Raw genomic sequence first — 17,972 nt, 5'->3', positions numbered from 1 at the left:
GCCCCCGTCTTGTTGTTCGCGTACTCCGGTGCCCACTTGCCGGGGTGCCCGGCACAGAGCGGTCACTGGTGATTCTAGCCCAGACCCCCGGCGCTGCCCATCTCCCCCGGAACGTCAAAACGCTCTACTCGTCCCGGACCCTTCCACGGTCACGTGCCGGGCTGCTGTTGTTTTGGGTGCACTGCGTGCCTCGTGCTTGGGACCCGTTGTCTTACAAATGCAGCTCCGCCCTACCTCCGCACTGGGGAGTGGTTAAGGACGCCGAGTGCATCCCCTTGCGGGGGGGGGAGGGGAGTCGGATCCCAGCTCTTCCACGCAACAGCTCAGTGCCTGTCCCACTCGTCACTTAAACTCAGTGCTTTCCTTTCCTTCTGTCATATGGGGAGAATTATTTCTTCTACACCCTGGAGGTTTTGTTGGGATTAAATGGCTTATTATATACAATAAATGCTTCAAAGAGTACTTGGTACATAGTTAGGGTTCTGTTATCACCAGCATCCAGAGAAGTAGGTGAAATTGTCCTGATTTTTGACTAGAAGAATCTGAAGCCTCAAGAGGCTGTCCCTTTGTTGAGCTGCCTGACTCCAAGGCATCTTCCACGACACCAGGCTTTCTCCCATACGCCCCACCTGCTCTCAGGTTACTCAGCACTTTAGACATTTAATGGCCTGACAGCTCCTGGTGCCACCAGTGTAGATAAAAAAAATTTTTTTTTTTTTTTTTTAATTTATGATAGTCACAGAGAGAGAGAGGCAGAGACACAGGCAGAGTGAGAAGCAGGCTCCATGCACCAGGAGCCCGATGTGGGACTCGATTCCGGGTCCCCAGGATCGCGCCCTGGGCCAAAGGCAGGCGCCAAACCGCTGCGCCACCCAGGGATCCCCACCAGTGTAGATAATAGATAAGTAGCATTTGTGTCCCTGTCAAGGTTAACGGGCAGTAATGGCAGAGAGCATGGTAAAGGTCAGCAATTGGGAAGGAAGAAAGGCAGAAGTATTGCGTTTGGGGAATATAAACAGAGCTAAATTGAACCAGGAGGCCTGGGTGGCTCAGTGGTTGAGTGTCTGCCTTTGGCTCAGGTCATGATCCCAGGGTCCTGGGATTGAGTCCCACATCGAGCTCCCCACAAGGAGCCTGCTTCTCCCTCTGCCTAAGTCTCTGCCTCTCTCTGCGTTTCTCATTAATAAATTAATAATAATAATAATAATAATAAAAAGAATGAAATTGAACCAACATTTTGTTACCAAAGCTGCTTTTGGAGAGTAGCTTATGGTCTAGGAGGAGGGAATGAAATTTCTGGGTCTTGAGTTCTTTTCAGTGCCAGTCACCATGATAGCCACCATATACATTCTATTTCTAATCCACTAACTGGGAGAAGTAGCTACTGCCTTCATTTTACTGATAAGGAAACCCAGAGTTTAAAAACTGGGCAAAGCCCATGGTGTTAGATATGCAGTGAAAGAACAATGTACAGAGAAATCGTAGGCATCCACTTTGAGATAGTATTATCTATGAGGGTAGAGGGAAGAGGAGAAAAGAGGAGTGAGTGGGATTTCAAATATATCTGAAACATTTTATGCCTTTGAAAGAGAGTAGGAGAGAATTTGAGTTCTTAAATTTAGTTGCTGGGTATATGGGTATCATTTTTTTATGTTTGAAATATTTAAAATTAAAAGAAATACATGATATATAAAAATAAATATATTTTAATACTAATTTTAAATATTCCAACATGTATTCTCAAATACGTTTTATTTTATTTTATTTTATTTTATTTTATTTTTAAGATTTATTTATTTATTTATTCAGAGAGAGCGAGAAAGGCAGAGACACAGGCAGAGGGAGAAACAGGCTCCATGCAGGAAGCCTGATGTGGGACTCGATCCCGGATCTCCAGGATCACACCCCGGGCTGCAGGCAGTGCTAAAACACTGGGCCATCGGGGCTGCCCTCAAATACATTTTAATACTAATTTTAACTAAATATATATTCTAATATATAATGTGTGTGTGTGTATATTATATTTCTTTTAAGGAAAGAAAGGATAGAACAAAGAGGCCCAAGATAATTGCAAAGTACTCTTGGGAACTAAATTCTAAAAGCCCTAGTGGTTCTCAATTGCCTGTAGCATGTCTTTAAGCAGGCTCCTTCTCTAGCCACCTCCTCTTCTACCTCAGACTTGGCACAAATACTGCATAGACACCCTTCACACCTCCACCCTGTCTGGAAGCTTTCACCTATCCTTCAAGATTCAATTCAGTGTTCTTTGGAAAGCTCTGTGATTTTCCTGAGTTTTTACTTCATCAGGGAAGCTGTAGACTGGCCCCCACTTGCCCCCCCCCTTTTTTCCATTTTGCTTTTTAAATTGTAGTTGACACAATGTTACATTTGTTTCAGGTGTACAGCATAGTGATTTGACAACTCTAGATTTCATGCTGTGTTTACTGCAAGTGTAGCTACCACCTTTCACCACCTAAGGCTATTACAGCATCATTGATGATATTCCCTGTGAGGTAGCTTTGATCCCTGTGACTTCTTCATTTCCTAACTAGAAGCCTGGACCTCCCACTTCCCTTCACCCATTTTGCCCATCCCCCGACCCCTCCTCTCTGGCAACCATTAGTTTGTTCTCTGTATTTATGGGTCTGATCATGTGGGAAGTCATAGACTTTCAAGAAGAGACTTTTTTGTGGGACTTACTTCCTTGGGTGGTAATTATTTGTTGACATGTCTGTTTCCTGCCAGCCTAGAAGCTTGTTGAGGGGAGTAATTATGTCTTGCCTGTCTCTGTACTCCAGTGCCCAGCATGGTGCGTGGCACCAAGTAAAAAATACATGTTGAAGTCACCTTGTGGAAGGTCTTGGGGTTATGACGTAAGGACTTTATTCTCTAGAATTGCAAGGACCTGGAGCACCTGGGTGGCTCAGTGGTTAAGTGTCTGCCTTCAGTTCGGGCATGATCCTGGGGTCCTGGGATCAAGTCCCACATTGGGCTCCCTGCAGGGAGCCTGCTTCTCCCTCTGCCTGTGTCTCTGCCTCTCTCTGTGTCTCTCATGAATAAATAAATAAAATCTGTAAAAAAAAAAAAAAAAATTGCAAGGACCTATTGCATTTACTTTGTTTAAAAATTCCTGTATCGGGATCCCTGGGTGGCGCAGCGGTTTAGCGCCTGCCTTTGGCCCAGGGCGTGATCCTGGAGACCCGGGATCGAATCCCACATCAGGCTCCCGGTGCATGGAGCCTGCTTCTCCCTCTGCCTATGTCTCTGCCTCTCTCTCTCACTGTGTGCCTATCATAAATAAAATAAAATAAAATAATTTTTTTAAATAAAATAAAATAAAAATTCCTGTATCTTAATGAAACACACACAATATCAAGGAAAAAATATTGCAGACACAATCCTGTCCTTCAACCACATCAGCTATTTTCCTTTGTCATGAGTCCTTTCCAAATTTTAGCTATACAGATTTCTTAGCTGTAAGCATAATGTACTAATAATTTAGTCTTTTGTTTTTCCAATATTAAATCATTCCATGTAGCTACTCTTCATGGTTGTCATTTATCTTATAAATTATCACAGTATTGCACTCTCCTTGGCTTAATAGGTATGCAGTGTTGCTTAATGCTGTTAATTATTAGAAAAGAATGTTTTTTCGTAAGTTTATTTAGTGTCTGTATTTTGGTGAACTGTGTGTTTACAGTCTGATCATTCGTTCATGGGAAATTGGGTGTTCTTTGTATGTTTTTAATATTTATTTGTTTTTGGTAACTTTTTCTCAGAAATTTTGTTTTAAAAGTTTATTTATTTTAGAAAGAGTCAGAGAGAGCCACGTGCATGTGGGGAGGGGGCAGAGGAAGAGGGGGAGGAAGGGAAAATTCAAAGCAGACACTGAGCTGAGTGCAGAGTATGATTCGGAGTTTGATTGCAGGACCCTGACATCATGACCTGACCTGAAACCAAGAGTCAGATGCTTAACCTACTGAGCCACCCCATGTCCTCTCAAAGAATTTTTTGAGAAAGAAGATACATAGTATCTTAGGAAGTACTTAGTGTATATATATACAATTTAAAGAATAATTATTTTAAAATTACAAAGTTTAGGGATCCCTGGGTGGCGCAGCGGTTTGGCGCCTGCCTTTGGCCCAGGGCGCGATCCTGGAGACCCCGGATCGAATCCCACGTGGGGCTCCCGGTGCATCGAGCCTGCTTCTCCCTCTGCCTGTGTCTCTGCCTCTCTCTCTCTCTCTCTGTGACTATCCTAAATAAATAAATAAAATATTAAATAAATAAATAAATAAAATAAAATAAAATAAAATAAAATTACAAAGTTTAAAAAATTATAGCTTAATTATACATTAAAACTAAATTATGTTTATTAAACATAAAGATGACTGTAAAATGATAATTACACATAACCATTAAACAAATCAAGACAGGATATTACTGGTGCCCCAGGAGTGTGCTTTCCCTCATCATAACCTCCTTCCCACACTAGAGAGAACTATTGTGATTTTTGTGATAATTTTCTTACCTTCATCATTTACCTTATACATGCATCCATAAATAATGTAGTTCAGTTTTACCTGTTTTTGAGAGTTTATGTATTTCTACTTTGTCTTGTTTGGTTCAACATTATGTTTGTGAGAGTCTTCCATACTGTGGATATAGGTTTTTTTTTTAATTTTTGAAATAATTTTTAATAAAAATTCATATGATTGCTGTAGAATATTCCTTTGTGTGATTGTGCCACAGTTTATCCATCGTGTTTTTTTGGTTTTGGTTTATTTTTATCCATCCTGCTTTTTGATGGCATTTGCATTGTTTTCAGGTTTTGGCTATTGATGTGTGTGGTGAATGTTCTTGTATGTGTTCATTAGTTTGTATATGTGATTAAGAGAAATCCTGGGTCAGAGTATGTTTCCTTTTTACCTTCCTATATCAGGTCAAATTGTTTTCAAAAGTTGTTGCGCTCCCTTCTACTAGCCTGTGAGAATTCCATTGCCCCACATTCTTGCTAAGATTTGATACTGTGTTGTAATTTTTTCCCATTTAGTAGACATACGTATAGTATTTTCTTGTGCTTTTAACTCCCTAGATTATTAGTGAAGTTGAGTGCCTTGTGTTTCTGGACTGTTTCCTTATTTTTAAGTGTCCAAGTTTTTTTGTCTTTCTTTGCAGCTGTCTTGCCTTTATCTCATTATTTTTTTTTTTTTTTTTTTTTTTAATTTTTATTTATTTATGATAGTCACAGAGAGAGAGAGAGAGAGAGGCAGAGACACAGGCAGAGGGAGAAGCAGGCTCCATGCACCGGGAGCCTGATGTGGGATTCGATCCTGGGTCTCCAGGATCGCGCCCTGGGCCAAAGGCAGGCGCCAAACCGCTGCGCCACCCAGGGATACACTACTTATTTGTCAGTTACATGTATTGCAAATATTCTTTGTGGCTTTTAAACATAGACTTAGTATATTTTAGTCAACCATTTTTAAGCATCTTTTATTGTGAAATATCATAGAGGAAAGTGCAAAAAACATCTACATAAGCTGTGCAGGAATGAATTCACATAGTAAGCCTGAAACTTACCTTTAGAAAGACCTGCTTACAAGATTGCTTCTTGGCTGATGAGTGGGAACTTGGCTTTTAAAGCCTTTCCTAAGCCAATATGGTTGTTTTGCCTACCTGAGATACTAACACCAGCTTTCATTCTGAGAGTCTCAATTTTTGGTGGGCAGAGGAACGGTTCCTGTGTGACCAGCCCCCAGGAAAAACCCTAGATTTTGAGTCTCTGACAGGTTTCCTGGGGCAGAAATGGTGCACACACCTTGCTGCATCTTCCCTGAGAGAGCGAGAGTGCTCCTTGGGAGGTAGAGAACAGTCATACAGCCCCGATGGGTCTCTCTTGCTGATCTCGCTGTGTGTCCTTGCACATCCAGCTGTGTGTTCCTGCTCTTTGTAGCTGTAATAGATTTTAGCTGTAAATAAGACTACATGTTGAGTCTGCAGGTTGTTTCAGTGAATCACCGACAGTGAGGGGGTAGTCTCTGGTGACCCCAAAATAGCTTAATAACATATTTGTCAAAAATACTCCTGTACCTAGGTCTCAGGTAAGAAATAGCATGTAGCTAACACCGTCAGAGGCCCCTGTGTCTACCCCATCTCATCCTCTACCCCAAAGATAACCATTATCCTGACTTTTGTGCAGCCATTACCTTGCTTTTCTTTATATTCTGTTGTCTCAAAAGTCTTGGCACTGTTAAAAGCTATTTGACACGTAAAAGTTCTTAAATTAAAATGTAATTCAATTATCTTTCTTTTTTGTTAGTGCTTTTTGTATCTTAACTGAGAAATCTCTTAGAAGTTATTCTATATTATTCTCCAGAAACTTTATTTTTTTTAAGATTTTATTTATTTGAGAGAGTAGTAGAAGAGAGGAAGAGGGAGAGGGAGAAAGATTCTGGGCTGAGCATGGAGCCAGAGGCAGGGCTCTGTCTCAGGACTCTGAGATCATGACCCGATCTGAAACCAAGACTCAGGTGCTTAGTGACCCAGGAATCCCATGATCTATTTTCTTAAGTGTACATTTACATTCATAAAAACAGTTCATCTGTTAAGTTGCAAGGAAGATTAGTAATTTCCATAAAGTAGAAGTGTTACAAACAGTCCTTATCACTATATAACAAAACTAGAAATTTAAAATGAAATTTTAAAAAAGCAAAAAGACCCTTTCATGTGGAAAATTAAACCCTCAATTGGGGCAGCCTGGGTGGCTCAGTGGTCAGCCCAGCACGGGATCCCCGAGACCCAGGATCGAGTCCCACATTGGGCTCCCTGTGTGGAGCTTGCTTCTCCCTCTGCCTGTGTCTCTGCCTCTCTCTCTCTGTCTCTCATGAAAAAATAAATAAAATCTTAAAAAAAAATCTCAATTTAAAAGACAAAGTAAAACGAAAGCACAAAAGAATAAAAAATAATAAAGATTGAAATAGGTTAATGAGATGAAGAACAGAGAAACATCTGATTGAGAAATAATAATCTTAGTTTTTTTTTTTTAAGATTTATTTATTCATGAGAGACACAAACTGAGAGAGGCAGAGACATAGGCAGAGGGAGAAACAGGCTCCTCATAGGGAGCTTGATGCAAAACTCAATCCCAGATCCCAGGATCACGACCTGAGCAACTTTGGGAGAAATCACAAATACAAAATAACAAATGACAAGTGGAAAAAAAATGTTTTAATAATATTAATTTGCATACTTCTGTGTTAAATGAATTTGAAAATTCAAATGAAATGAAAAAACAATTTAAGAAAATACAGTTTACCAAAATTGACGCCAGCGAAGATGGGAGTTAAATAACTCAATTTTCATAGAATGAGGTTATGAAAGAACTGTCCCATTGGAAACAAAACACTAGATCTAAATGGTTTCACAGAGAAATTCTATTGAAAATTTTAGGAGTCCACATAATCCCAGTGTTAAAATTCATTGTTTCAGAGCATAGGAAATGAAGGAAAACTTCCAAATTCTTTTTTTCTTAGTTACTTTGTATTCTTACAATTGTTGGTTTAGTCATCTGCCTTTAGCTGTTGAAGGGCTAAAGTGAAATAAAATTTCCCCAAAACTTTTCAGTCTTCTAGAGGTCTTTGGGTTTTGTTTTTTTTTTTTTTTTTTAAGCAGATTTATTGATCTACAATAACTGCATATAATTAGGGTGTTTTTTTTTCTTTTTTTTTTTTTGAGAGAGTGCATGTGCATGCAAGTAGGGGTGGAGGGGGGTGGGAGCAGAGGGAGAGGCTAAGAATCCCAAGCCAACTTCATGCTGAGTGCAGAGTCAAATGCGGGGCACAATCCCCCCATGACCTGAGCCAGAATCAAGACTCAGTTGCTCAGCCAACTGAGCCATCCCAGATAACCCTGTAAAGTGTACAATTTGATCAGTTTGATAGGAGATATCATCACTACAGTCAGGTTTGTCAACATATTCATCTCCCCCAAAAGTTTTCTTATGTCTCTTTAAAAATGCCTCCCTTCTGCTCCCCGTCCCCTACTCCAGAATGAAGAACCCCTATGGTTTGGGGCATAGGAGTGACTCAGTGGTTAGGCATCTGCCTTTGGCTTGGGTCATGATCCTAGGGTCCTGGGATCAAGCCCTGCATCTCCCTGCCCAGTAGGAAGTTTGCCTCTCCCTCTCCCTCTTCAGCTCTCTTTTGCTTCTCAAATAAATAAATAAAATCTTAAAAAAAAAAACAAAACCTCCTATAGTTCCTTAAAACAAACAACTCAGTTAAAAGTAGACAAAGGATTTGTTTTTGTTTTTTTAATTTTTTAAATTTTTATTTATTTATTTATGATAGTCACAGAGAGAGAGAGAGGCAGAGACACAAGCAGAGGGAGAAGCAGGCTCCATGCACCGGGAGCCGGACGTGGGATTCGATCCCGGGTCTCCAGGATCGCACCCTGGGCCAAAGGCAGGCTCCAAACCGCTGCGCCACCCAGGGATCCCCTAGACAAAGGATTTGAATGGACATTTTGTCAAAGAAGATACACAGATGATCAAAAAGCACACGAAAAGATGCTCAGCATCACTAATTTATTAGAAAATGCAAATCAAAGACACAAGATATCATTTCACACTCACTAGGATGGTTACCATTAAAAAAACCTAGATGATAACAAGTATTGGTGAGGATGTGGAGAAATTGTGCCCTGTTGCTGGGAATGTAGAATGGTGCAGCTACTGTGAACTATAGTATGACTATTCCACAAAAATTAAAAATAATAGAATTAGGAACATCTGGGTAGCTCAGCGGTTGAACCCCTGCCTTTGGCCCAGGGCGTGATCCTGGAGTCCTGGAATCTAGTCCCACATCGGGCTCCCTGCATGGAGCCTGTTTCTTTCTCTGCCTATGTCTCTGCCTCTCTCTGTGTCTCTCATGAATAAATAAATAAAATCTTTTTGAAAATAATAGAATTAGCATAGGATCCAGGAATTCCACTTCTGGGTATAGACCCAAAAGAATTGAAAGCAGAGTTTCAGAGATATTTGTACACAAATGTTCACAGCAACATTATTCACAATAGCCAAAAAGTGGAAACAACCCAAATGTCCATGGACAGAAGAATGGATAAACAAAATGTGTTAGAGCCATACAATGAAATATCATTAAACTTTAAAAAGGAAGGAAATTCTGACACATGCTGCAGTGTGAATAAACCTTGAAGACAATATGCCAAGTGAAACAAGCCAGTCACAAAAAGACAATACTGTATGGTCCTCCGAAGTAGTTAAATTCATAGAAGCAGAAAGAATGGTAATTGTTAGGGGCCGGGGAAGGGAAAAGTTACTGTTTAACAGGTATGGAGTTTCAGTTTTGCAAGATGAAAAAGTTCTGGCAATTGGTTGTGTGACAGTGTGAATATACTTATTCCACAGAAGTGTATGCTTAAAAATGATTAAGATGGTAAATTTTATATTACATGTATTTTAGCACAATTAAAAATAAAAAAGGATTCAGGAGCCAGCTTGAAGGAGCTCCACTAATCAAATATGAAACTACTTGAGCGTGAAAATAGTGACAGTAATGGATTACAACCCACCAAATACATTAAGAATCCTGACTGATAAAAAGCAAATAGGGGAGAAAGGAAAGTTCTTTACAGTAGCATGTCAGCTGCTGAACGATGATGCCAATACAAAGAATGATGGATGGGGTTATGAAAACCATCATTACACAATCCTACTGTTTACAGTCATACCATTATTTCTTCAGGCGTGAATCATCAATGGATACTACAACAGTTACTTTTTCCAATTATTGATTTGTGGCATAATTATATTGGGTTGGAAAACATGTTGTGATTTCAGTCCATTGTAATTACTGAGACTTGCCTTATGGCCTAGTACATGGTCAGCTTCTGTAAGCATCTCTTCTTGAAAAGAATGCACATTTTATAAGTTGTAAAGATTGTGTTATTCAAATCTTCAGGGTTGTTACTGTTTAGTTACTTGTTCTTGCAATTACTGAGAGGTCATTTTAAGTCTATAATTATAGTCTTTTTCTGTTTGTTATAGTTCTATCAGTTTGGTTCATGTATTTTACAGTTATTTTATGGGCCATACAGATTTAAAGTTGTTATATCTTTCTGGTGAATTAAATTCTTTATCATTATACAGTGACCCTCTATCTCTAGTAAGGCTTTCTGTCTTAAAATCAATTTTGTCTGATATTAATGTAGCAGTCTCAGCTTTCTTCTGGGGAGTTTTTACCTATTTTTTCATCTTACATTCAGTTTTCTACACATCTCCTGTTTTAGACATGTCTCTAACAAATAACAAATATAATAGATTTCATTTTTAAGTTCAGATAATCTTTTTAGCCAAAGTAATTTGTCAGTTTATATTTATTATAACTAACAAATATTTGGATTTAAATCTACTACTAACTTATCTCTTAATTTGTATTATATTTTTCTTTTCTTTTTTTTATAGCTTTTTTATTTTTTAAGTTTCAGAGGTAGAATTTAGTGATTCATCAGTTTCAAATAGTGCCCAGTGTTCATTACATCATGTACCCTCCTTAATGTCCATCACCTCCACCTACCTCTCCTCCAGCAACCCTCAGTTTATTCCCTAGAGTTCGGTGTCTCTTGGTTTGCCTCCCACTCAATTTTCATCTTAATTTTTCCTTGCTTTCCCCTATGTTCATGTTTTGTTTCTTTTTTTTTTTTTTTAAGATTTTATTTTATTTATTCATAGAGACAGAGAGAGAGAGAGGCAGAGACACAGGCAGAGGGAGAAGCAGGCACCACACAGAGAGCCTGACGTGGGACTTGATCCCGGGTCTCCAGGATCACGCCCTGGGCTGCAGACGGTGATAAACCGCTGCACCACCGGGGCTGCCCTGTTTTGTTTCTTAAATTATACATATGAATGAAATCATATGGTATTTGTCTTTCTCTGACTGACTTATTTTGCTTAGCGTAGTACCCTCTAGTTCCATCTGTGTCATTGCAAATGCCAAAATTTCATTCTTTTTGATGGCTGAGTAATATTCCTATGTACACACACACAGCACATCTTTATCCATTCATCTGCCAGTGAACATCTGGGCTTTTTCCATAGTCTGACTATTGTGGACATTGCTGCTATAAACATTGGGGTGCAGGTGTTCTTTTGAATCACTCTGTATACCTAGTAGTGTAATTCCTGGGTCATAGGCTAGCTCTATTTTTAACTTTTTGAGGAACCTCCATATTGTTTTCCAGAGTGGCTGCATCAGTTTGCATTTTCACCAACAGTGTAAGACGGTTTCCCTTTCTCCACATCCTCACCAGATCTGTTGTTTCCTAAGTTCTTAATTTTTATAGCTTTTTAAAAAAGATTTATATTTATTTGAGAGAGAGTGCATGTGAGCAGGGAGAGAGGCAGAGGAAGAGAATCTCAAGCACACTCCCTGTGATCACCAGACCAGCCCTACAGAAAGTTTTAAAAGGGTCCTAGAAGTGAAGAGAGCCCAAAAGTTACATAGACCAGAAAGGGACAGAGACAATATACAAAAACAGTGACTTTACATGTAATATAATGACACTAAATTAATATATTTCAATAGTTATTTTGAATGTAAATGGGCTTAATGCCCCAATCAAAGGACACAGGGTATCAGATTGGATTAAAAAAAAGGCAAGATCATAGATATGCTATCTGCAAGAGACTCATTTTAGACCCAAAGACACCTCCAGACTTCAAGTGAGAGGGTGGAAAACCATTTATAATGCTAATAGACATCAAAAGATAGCTGAGGTAGCAATTCTTATATCAGACAAATTAGATTTTAAACCAAAGACTGTAATAAGAGATGAGGAAGGACACTATGTCATTATTAAAGGGTCTCTCCAACGAGAAGATCTAACAGTTGTAAATATTTAGGCCTCTAACACGGGAGCAGCCAATTAATAACAAAATTTAAAGAAAGGGATCCCTGGGTGGTTCAGCGGTCTGGCGCCTGCCTTTGGCCCAGGGCGCGATCCTGGAGACCCGGAATCGAATCCCACGTCCGGCTCCCGGTGCATGGAGCCTGCTTCTCCCTCTGCCTGTGTCTCTGCCTCTCTCTCTCTCTCTCTCTCTCTCTCTTTCTCTCTCTGTGACTATCATAAATAAAATAAAAATTAAAAAAAACAATAAAACAAAATTTAAAGAAACACATTGATAATAATACAATAATAGTAGTGGACTTTAACACCCCATTCACTGCAGCGAACCTATCATCTAAGCAGAAGATCAACAATGAAACAAGAGCTTTGATAACACACTGGACCAGATGGACTTCACAGATATAGTCAGAACATTCCATCCTAAAGCACCAAAATACACATTCTTCTCGAGTGCACATGGAACATTCTCCAGGATAGATCACATACTGGGTTACAAATCAGGTCTCAACCGGTACCAAAAGATTGTGATCATTCCCTACATATTTTCAAACCAATGCTTTGAAACTGGAACTCAATTACAAGAGGAAATTTGGAAAGAACTCAAATAAATGTAGACTAAAGAGCATCCTACTAAAGAATGAATGGGTCAACCAGAAAATTAAAGAAGAATTAAGAATATTCATGGAAACAAATGAAAATGAAAGCACAGCTGTTCAAAACCTTTGGGATGCACCAAAGGTGGTCTTAAGAGGGAAGTTTATAGCAATATGAGCCTTTCTCAAGTAACAAGAAGGGTCTCAAATACACAAGCTAACCTTACACCTAACAGAGCTGGAGAAAGAACAGCAAGTAAAGCCTAACCCAGCAGGAGAAGAGAAATAATAAAGATTAGAGCAGAAATAAATGAAATAGAAACCAAAAGAACAGTAGGGCAGATCAATGCCATGAGAAGCTAGTTCTTTGAAAGTATTAATAAGATTGATAAACCCCTGGCCAGACTTATCGAAAAGCAAAGAAAAAGGACCTGGATAAATAAAATCATGAATGAAAGATCACAACCAACACTGAAGAAATACAAACAATTATAAGAACGTATTATGAGCAATTATATGCCAAAAATTAGGGAATCTGGAAGAAATGGATGCATTCCTGGAGACATATAAACTACCAAAACTGAAACAGGAAGAAATAGAAAACCTGAGCAGACCCATAACCAGTAAGGAAATTGAAGCAGTCATCGAAAATCTCCCAATAAATGAGTCCAGGGCCAGATGGCTCCCCAAGGGAATTCTACCAAACGTTTAAAGAAGAATTAACATCTATTCTTCTGAAGCTGTTTCAAAAAATAGAAATGTAAGGAAAACTTCCAAACTCGTTCTATGAGGCCAACATTACCTTGATCCCAAAACCAAAGACCCCACCACAAAGGAGAATTACAGACCAATATCCCAGATGAGCATGGATGCAAAATTCTCACCAAGATACTAGTCAGTAGGATCCAACAGTACATTAAAAGGATTATTTGCCATGACCCAGGGGGATTTATTCCTGGGTGGTTCAACATCTGCAAATCAATCAATGTGATACACTACATTAATAAAGGAAGGGATAAGAACCATATGATCCTCTAGTTGATGCAGAAAAAATATTTCAAAAGTACAGCATCCTTTCTTGGTTAAAACTTTCAATGTAGGGATAGAGGGAACATACCTCAATATCATAGAGCCATCTATAAAAAAGCCCACAGCAAGAATAGTAATCTCAATGGGGAAAAACTGAGAGCTTTTCCCCTAAGGTCAGGAACATGGCAGAGATGTCCACTATCACCACTGTTATTCAACATAGTACTAGAAGTCCTAGGCTCAGCAGTCAGACAACAAGAAGAAATAAAAGGCATCCGAATCAGCAAAGAAGTCAAGCTCTCCCTCTTTGCAGATGACATGATATTCTGTATGGAAAACCCAGAAGACTTGACCCCAAAATTCCTAGAACTCATACAGGAATTCAGCAAAGTGGCAGGATATAAAATCAATGCACAGAAATCAGTTGCACTTTTGTATACTAAAAATGAGACAGAAGAAAGAGAAATGAAGAAATCAATCCCATTTACAGTTGCACACAAAATCATAAGATACCTAGGAATAAAACTAACAAAGAGGCAAAGGATCTGTGCTCAGAAAACTATAGAACAGTTATGGAAGAAATTGAAGACACAAATGGAAAAACGTTCAATGCTTATAGATTAGGAGAATAAATATTGTTAAAATGTTTAGGCTACCTAGAGCAATCTACACATTCAGTGCAATCCCTATCAAAATACCATCACCTTATTTCACAAAGTTAGAACAAATAATCCTAAAATTTGTAAGGAACCAGAAAAGACCCCTAATAGCCAGAGGAATGTTGAAAAAGAAAACCAAACACAATTCTGGACTTCAAGCTCTATTATGAAGCTGTAGTCATCAAGACAGTGTGGTACTGGCACAAAAACAAACACATAGATCAATGGAACAGAATAGAGAATCCAGAAATGGACCCTCAGCTATATGGTCAACTAATCTTCGACAAAACAGGAAAAAATATCCCATGGAAAAAAGTCTCTTCAACAAATGGTGTTGGGGAAATTGGACAGCCATATGCAAAAGAATGAAACTGGATCATTTCCTCACACCATACACAAAAATAGACTCAAAATAGATGAAAGACCTAAATGTGAGACAGGAATCCATCAAAATCCTAGAGGAGAATATAGACAGCAACTTTCGTGACCTTGGCCACAGCAACTTCTTACTAGACACATCTCCAAAGGCAAGGGAAACAAAGGCAAAGGCAAAAATGAACTATTGGTATTTCATTAAGATAAAAAGATTTTACACAGCAAAGGAAACAGTCGACAAAACCAAAAGACAACAGAGTGGGAAAAGATATTTGCAAATGACATATCAGATAAAGGGCTAGTATCCAAAATCTATAAAGAACTTATCAAACTCAACACCCAGAGAACTAATAATCCTATCAAGAAATGGGCAGAAGTCATTAACAGACATTTCTCCAAAGAAGACCTACAAATGGCCAACAGACACATGAAAAAATGCCCAGCATTACTCAGCAGCAGCGAAATACAAATCAAAACCACAGTGAGATACACCTCACACAGCAGTCAGAATGGCTAAAATTAACAAGTCAGGAAACAACAGATATTGGCAAGGATGCAGAGAAAGGGGGACCCTCGTACACTATTGGAGGGAATGCAAGTTAGTGCAGCCACTCTGGAAAACAGTATGGAGGTTCCTCAAGAAGTTGAAAATAGAGCTGCCCTATTAGCCAGCAATTGCACTACTGGATATTTACCCCAAAGATACAAATGTAGTGATCCGAAGGGGCACCTGCACCCGATGTTTATAGCAGCAATGTCCACAATGGAATACTACTCAGCCATCACAAAGAATGAAATCTTACTGTTTGCAACGACATAGATGAAACTAGAGGGTATGATGCTCAGCGAAATAAGTCAGTCAGAGAAAGACAATTTTATATCACTCATGTGTGAAATTTAAGAAACAAAACAGAGGACTATAGGGGAAGAGAGGAAAAAATAAAACAAGATAAAACATAAGACTTAATCATAAGAAAGAAACGGAGAGTAGCTGGAAGGGAAGAGGTGGAGGGTAGGGTAACTGGGGGTTGGACATGATGGAAGGCACGTAATGTAATGATCGCTGGGTGTTATATAAGACTGATGAATCACCAAATTCTACCTCTGAAACCAATAATACAGTATATGTTAGTTAATTGAATTTAAAAAACCTCCTGTTGGCTATTTGATTTGGATTGCACTGAATAAATGGATTAATTTGGAGATAACCCTTATTTTTTTTTCTTTAAGATTTTATTTATTTATTCATGAGAGACACAGAGGCAGAGAGGCAGAGATACAGGCAGAGGGAAAAGCAGGCTCCATGCAGGGAGACCAATGTGGGACTCGATCCCAGGTCTCCAGGATCAGGCCCTGGGCTGAAGGCGGTGCTAAACCGCTGAGCCACCCAAGCTGCCCAACCCTTATTTTTTAAATAGTGCTACTTCTACAAATGAGCAAAGGAAAAAGGAAATAAACCAAAAAACAGGCTCTTAAATATAGAGAATGGATGATTACTGGAGGGGAGGTAAGTGGGAAGATGGATGAAACAGGTGATGGGGATTTAAAAGTACACTTATCATGATGAGCACTGAGTAATATATAGAATTTTTGAATAACTGTATTGTACATCTAGAACTAATATTACATTGTATGTTAACTATACTGGAATTAAAATTAAACCTTCAGTTCTCCATATTAAAAAAATTACATAAAAATTTTAAAAATAAAATTAAAAATTTTATTTATTTGAGAGAGAGCAGGCATGAGTGGGGCAGGTGGGCAGAGGGAGAGAATCTCAAGCAGATTCCCTACGGAGCGCAGAGCCCCATGTGGGACTCGATCCCACCACCCTGAGATTATGACCTGAGCAAAAATCAAGAGTCAGGCACTTAACCAACTGAGCCACCTAGGAGCCTGTATAGCTTTCTTTTAGGTGAGTTTTTTTTTTTTTTTAATCATTTCATTTTCGCCTTCTAGATTTTAAGTTATTCTATTTTTATTCTTCATTCTAGTGGTTACCCTAGAATGTGCAGCATGCATATTTGTCCTCTCAAAGTCTAAAACTAAACAACACCATACACCCCTTAAATCACAGAGGCCTTGGAGCACCTCACTTATGTGTCATTACTGTTGGGTATTTTAACTATTTTATTTTTCACCCTACAAGACATTATTATTATTGCTTTGTGCAGTCAAGGCTTGCATAGATTTAGTCATGTATTTACCACTTTCTTGACTTCCTTCAGTCCACCTATCATGTGAGAACTTCCATCTAGGCTTACTTTTCTACTGCCTTAAATACTTCCTTCAGAATCTCATTTAATGAGAGTCACTGGTGGCAAACTATAGGTTTTGGTGATCTGAAAATTTTTTATATTGCCTTGATTTCTTTCTTTTTTTCTTTTTTTTTTTAAGATTTTATTTTATTTTTTAATTTTTTTCCCCCCCACCCACCCACTCCCCCTATTTTTTAATTTTTTTATTGGAGTTCAATTTGCCAACATATAGCATAACACCCAGTGCTCATCCCGTCAAGTGCCCCCCTCAGTGCCTGTCACTGAGTCACCCCAACCCCCCGCCCACTTCTCTTTCCACCACCCCTTGTTCATTTCCCAGAGTTAGGAGTCTCTCATGTTCTGTCACCCTCACTGATATTTTCACTCATTTTTTCTCCTTTTCCCCTTTATTCCCTTTCACTATTTTTTATATTCCCCAAATGAATGAGACCATATAATCTTTGTCCTTCTCCGATTGACTTATTTCACTCAGCATAATACCCTCCAGTTCCATCCATATTGAAGCAAATGGTGAGTATTTGTCGTTTCTAATGGCTGAGTAATATTCCATTGTATACATAGACCACAGCTTCTTTATCCATTCATCCTTATATGAAGACCATGGCTCCTTCCACAGTTTGGCTATTGTGGACATTGCTGCTATAAACATCGAGGTGCAGGTGTTCCGGCGTTTCACTGCATCTGTATCTTTGGGGTAAAGCCCCAGCAGTGCAATTGCTGGGTCGTAGGGCAGTTCTATTTTTAACTCTTTGAGCCACACAGTTTTCCAGAGTGGCTGCTGCACCAGTTCACATTCCCACCAACAGTGCAAGAGGGTTCCCCTTTCTCCACATCCTCTCCAACATTTGTTGTTTCCTGTCTTGTTAATTTTTACCATTCTCATTGGTGTGAGGTGGTATGTCATTGTGGTTTTGATTTGTATTTCCCTGATGACAAGTGATGCGGAGCATTTTCTCATGTGCTTGTTGGCCACGTCTAAGTCTTCCTCTGTGAAATTTCTGTTCATGTCTTTCGCCCATTTCACGATTGGATTGTTTGTTTCTTTGCTGTTGAGTTTAATAAGTTCTTTATAGATCTTGGATACTAGCTCTTTATCTGATATGTCATTTGCA

The 17,972-nt window shown here is 39.0% G+C and overlaps 1 protein-coding gene across 3 annotated transcripts in view; it reads left to right on the top strand.

The window, feature by feature from the left end:
• Positions 1-17,972, top strand: part of BLM (BLM RecQ like helicase) — a 100,361-nt gene that overhangs the window by 399 nt on the left and 81,990 nt on the right. The window lies entirely within an intron of this gene.

The sequence above is a fragment of the Canis aureus genome, chromosome 2 (assembly GCF_053574225.1).
Source record: "Canis aureus isolate CA01 chromosome 2, VMU_Caureus_v.1.0, whole genome shotgun sequence".
NCBI lineage: Eukaryota > Metazoa > Chordata > Mammalia > Carnivora > Canidae > Canis > Canis aureus.
Note: the sequence above shows the minus strand (reverse complement) of the source record. Positions and strands in the feature narration are given on the sequence as shown.